The sequence below is a fragment of the Toxorhynchites rutilus genome, chromosome 2 (assembly GCF_029784135.1).
Source record: "Toxorhynchites rutilus septentrionalis strain SRP chromosome 2, ASM2978413v1, whole genome shotgun sequence".
In the NCBI taxonomy this organism is placed as follows: domain Eukaryota; kingdom Metazoa; phylum Arthropoda; class Insecta; order Diptera; family Culicidae; genus Toxorhynchites; species Toxorhynchites rutilus.
The window spans coordinates 38,097,684-38,103,213 of NC_073745.1; positions in this window are offsets into that span (position 1 = coordinate 38,097,684).

Sequence of the window (5,530 nt, forward strand, 5' to 3'; positions counted from 1 at the left end):
CGTTGTCGTAAGAGACCCACTTTTCATCGCCAGTCACCATCCGCTTCAGAAACGGGTCGATTTTGTTGCGATTCAGCAGCGATTCACATGCGTCGATACGGTCAAAGATGTTTTTTGCGTCAAAATGTGAGGCACCCATACATCGAGCTTCTTTGTGAATCCAAGCTTCTTCAAATGGTTAATAACGGTTTGATGACTTATCCCCAGCTCTTGGCCGATGCTACGGCTGCTACTATGCCGGTCTCGGATAATTCAGCGATTTTTTTTAGCAATTTTCGACGACAGGCCTTCCGGAGCGTGGCGCATCTTCGACGACCTCTACACCAGAACGAAAACGTTGAAACCATCGTTGTGCGGTGGAAATGGAAACTGTATCGGGTCCATAAACTGCACAAATTTTATTGGCAGCTTGAGATGCATTTTTGCCTCTGTCATAGTAGTACTGAAAAATATATCGGATTTTCTCTTTATTTTGCTTTATTTTAATTTCTATATTATAGCGCGTAAAAATACCCTTCCAACAAGCTATAGTATGACTCGATACAATGAACACAACTAGAACTACGCGCTTACAACGACACCTCGCGGAAATACCGCAGGACTTTTTTGACAGCCTAATATATATTTCCACCAGTGTATTTTTAGTCTTCCAAATACGAATAAACTGCTCAAAGTGAACATTGGTATAAGTGAGTTGTTTTCTCGAAATATCGCAATCTCAAAATTAGTAAAAAAAAAAGAAACAAATTGTATTTTTTGGGGCACCGTTTGTATTGTTTGCCGGGGGCGCTGTCTACCCTCGCTAGGACGCTGTCAAATTATGTAGAAGTTAAGTATGATATTGAATACGTTGGAAATGTAGAAAATTTTACGTTATTATATTGTTATGTCCGACGGAAAAAAGCGGAAGCCTATTCAAGGTAGCACAACTTCCAGAACAATTAGAACTAACAAATATTATCCATATTTCGTTTTATAAGAATTTTAATAATAGCTATTGTCATCCGATTACCAGACTAAGTAGATGAATTGTTCAAATGTATTTCGATTCAATATTGCATGCACAATCATGCTGATGTAACATTTCTAAAGAAGTAGTATCAACATAAGCATTGAATTTATTTAGTTGTATGTTACAAACAGCATAATAAATACCCAACAACGCAAAGTAGCCATGTAAAACAAAAGAAAATTGTACACCTTTAATCACTTATTTCACAATAAAATGGTAATGGCATTCCACCACGCGCAAGACTATTGCTAGAAGGTGCAAATTAAAATCTAATCTTAATTATTTCGACCGTACGGCAGCAGTAATCGCCACCTGAGCAAACAACAATAAACCGTGCAATACAACATTTCGCCCACGGTGAGGTCGGTCGTGACCGCACGGCATAATGGATTCCATAACGGAGAACCGGTTGCGCCGGTTGAAAATTCATTTTGCACGAGGTCACGTCTCGTGCCCCGACTGCATTATCTATTTATTAGCGGAAATCTGCTTTACTCGAAGAAAATATTTCCCCATTAAATCATTAATCCCAGAGCACGGTTGTTGTTCACGCTGCTGCAGCTGCTGTTCTTCTCGGTCGTAAGGTCCTGTTTCTGAGTCTCGGGAACACCCAAGCATGGCGGCTAATATCTGCCCGCAATTGTCGTACTCATTGCCACAGCATCCACACCCGACTATAGTTAACTGTGGTACCCTGGGCACGTGTAGTAACCCTCTCCCTGTATGTGTTGTGCTTGCGCGCAATCTCTTGGTGGCGCGTATAGCCGCCATAAATATTCATTAAATATTTAAAATAATCTCTAGTTTATTTCGTACATTTATTTTGGATTAGCGCGCTGGAGTATTATTGTTTTGTGTGGGCACACAACAGCACAATTTCTGTATTTACGGTTCCATTCCATTATATTTTTGCTTGAATTAAATTTGTGCGGAGATTAGAAGTGGTATTGCCGATAATCCATCTGCCTTACGAATATTTTCTTCCCCGTCTCCGCCACCTCCATTTATCATCATGATTTTCCTAGTGGTCATAATATCAGCCATAGACACGTAACTCGTTCACAAACAGTTCCAGCGAAAACCATCCTGAGAATCACATTGTGGCCAGAATAATTGAAACCGTTTGTTTCTTGTGTGGTCCACTGAAATATGACGACAGTCGAATTTAGTGCACCGGAACCGTATGTTCTCTTGTACCCCTTCAAATGCATGTCATAAAAACTTGGACACCAACAGTTCAAAAACAAACAACAAAAAATCACAAACACACCGCACACATTCATCATTGTCAGCGCATTTTCAATTCTATCCAATTTGTATTCTTGTTCCTGTTGACCACTGGTGAAAATTGGACGAACTTTCAAACATTCAACCCTAGGATTTTCAGCAGCACTTTTTTCCACAGTGCGGACCACATCCTACCGGACGCTGAGCATGTGCTGCGACCGTCTACATGGAGAGTCCTGCTGCACTTTTCGTCGAGAGATGATAAGGTATCCCACATTCATAAACGTGGCGTGTCATTGCGGCTGTGATTTGCATTTCGATGCCTTTTTTTTTGTTTCTGTTTTTTGTCCCTTGGAGCACACCTGCGAACACAGGAGGAAACGAAAGAGTTGAAGCTGCAGATCTGACCATTTTCGTTGGCATCCAATGGTGTCATCAGAACGAGTGAGATAGTGCTAATGTATGGTGGTGCCTAGGAAAAGGAACGGGTCACTCGTTCGTTTCGAACTAGAATCGTTGCAAAATGAAACCTGGACTGAACTCAATTTCCACGAAGTGCTTTCAGGTTCATACCTGCGTGAAAGGATGATACAAAAGCACGTGTAAACCGGGTAGTTTTCGATTTGCGACAGTAGAACAAAAACTAGTGTGAATGCAACGTTGTTTTTATTTCCACAAATTAGAATTTTGATTAGCGTTACAAAATTTGCTTCGCACTGAGATGGTGTAAGGTGGGATGAAATTATTGAAAATAATTTACAATGTGCTATGAAGTAGGGTAACACGGGGTGATTTGGTCATATGGGGTGATTGGGACCACCCCTTTATCTAAAAAATTACAGCTCATGTCATGACAGACAATGTTGGAAGAAGGAGGAGCTTGAAAGAGCTTGAAAGAGCAACGCAGACCATCGAGAACGGATTTTCTTTGACCAAGCATCAAAAGTGTTTGAAAATGCTCGACCAACAGTGAAAAGATTCATGCAGAATTCGAGATGGTGTCAATCCAACTTTTTTGATCTGTAATCTGGCCAAGACACCTGGTATCGATCCCAAAACATTTTTACTAATTGTAGCATTATCCCAAAATACTTTACATAAACATAAGTATGTTTTTTTTCGATGAAACACACACTGGACCAAATCACTCCACAGACGGTCCAAATCACCCCGCATCAAATTTTAATGTCCAAAAATCATCTCTTTTATTTTATGGTATATTTGGTAGATTGAAGCTTTATATAGTGGTTAAACATTATTTATTGAGAGAAAACAAGTGTAGCTCAGTATACAATGTGACATTTTCTATTTAGACCGTAATGGTTTGGAAATATTAGGCGATTTGCTTAGGTGGTCCTAATTCCCCCCTTTTCCCCTACATCCCCCGAACCGTAAACACGCTGAATTAGAATGGGTGCTACTTTGACGACTTTACGAGGTCTATTCAAGAAGTATCGCGAATTCTGAAGTTCCGTGAATTATGTATATTCGATTTTCGATTTTTTGTCGGCACTCATGTCTTTCCCCTATGTCGAAAAGTGTATCCATGTTAAATGTTCAGTTAATTTTTGACAGTTGTTTCGCTCGCAAGTATTTTAGCTCGCTTACGATTTTTCCCTATTCCAATTCAGCAACTTCCATTAGGATGATTAGACTTTGGTTTCCACTTCACAGCTTGAGCTTGAGCTTGGGTAGACTGTACAACTCGTAGTTGCTCTCCGTGATTAACCTGAACCAACCAAATTGCACAAAGAACACACAGAATGACGCTTGGGACTAGCAAATCATTCTCGTTGTGAAATTTTCGGTGATTCGAACTTTAAATAGTCAATAACGACGCCGGCCATGTCCTTACAGTCACCAGAGGAAGGGTCGGAATGTTAGTATGATAATCGCCGCCCGAAGGCCAGAAGGTTCGCCTCTATAGCGTGGTTCCCTAGCGATTATCATAGAAGGGGAGTGGAAGGGGAAGTAAAAATCAGGATTCACTAAGGTAAGTGATGTGATTATGTAAAAGCGAACTAACAATCACTGAACCAAGCGAAAATCAGAAAATCTCATTTAATGTGACTTTGGTTTCTACGTCATAACCGTAAACTCATGATTCATCACCGGTGCAATCCTTCTGGAGTAAATTTGAGTCGTCGCGGACAAAGTCCAACAGTTGCGTAGCAATGGTAAAGGATGTCCCACATCAAATTGCACCACGGAGAAAATGCTGTAGAAAATTACCCATTGGGTGTTTTCTCTTCAAAAATTTGGTAGAAGTAGTTTAAAGTGTATTTTTTGCACTGTATTTTTATCGCTGTTAGTTTTTCGAAAATTGGAAAAAATGGCGTCACTTGAAAAGCAACGTCACAAATTAATTTTGCGCAAGCACCTGAAAAATTCCCAACTCTCTCATCGGGACATCGGACGGCAGAAGAATGGATGTTCTATTCACTATGACGGCGGTACGGTGTCGACATCTGGATACGGCATTAGTTTGTATGGGGCAAATTATTCTCTATCAGATTATTCGGTCCAAAGGCAGTGTTAAATTGCTATGTTTTTTTTTTCTTGGCGTTATTTAACTACTTGAAGTGCGTTGTCCTGACCCCAATTGTAAAAAAATCTCATCGACCAGCTTTCATTTGGTTCCAAGAACGTTTCTGTAGGACCTTCCATACAGAGATATTTCAGTTTTAATAAAAAAAAATTACCCCTTCGTCTTTGATGATGAATAATTCAATAAACAACCATCGCACCGCAAATCGAAAAGCAGTTTTGAAAACTCGAATAAATTATGACAAGTGTAATTTGTTACTTTTTTTTTTATCCAAAATATATATTTTTATTAAGGCTCATATGGCGTCAACCTGACGGGGCCGGGAGTTCAATATTTCGTCAATGTTTGCCTTATAACTATGTTAGTAATATGTAACCGATTACTCGCGGTTGGCTCGAGGTTAGTATTACAAGTGTTTTCGTAATTGTGATGTTGCTATCTTCAATGATCTGTACCTGTACCCGACACGGGATACTTCCTATTGGGATGCAGCTGACCATTAATCAGCAACGCCTCCCTAGTCTGTACCCCATATCTAGCGTGGTGCGTCTTCTCGAGGAATCCAGGATAGAATGGTCACTAGCCGGCGCAATCATCAGCTCGTGTAGAGTTGTCATGAGCGGTACAACCTTTGGCTCTTGTTGAATCATCAGTGGACTGCACAACCTTTGGCCCGTGTATCTGTAAAGAGTGTGTGTATGTATTGCCGCGACTAAGTAAAAGTTTATAGATCGGATAGGAGG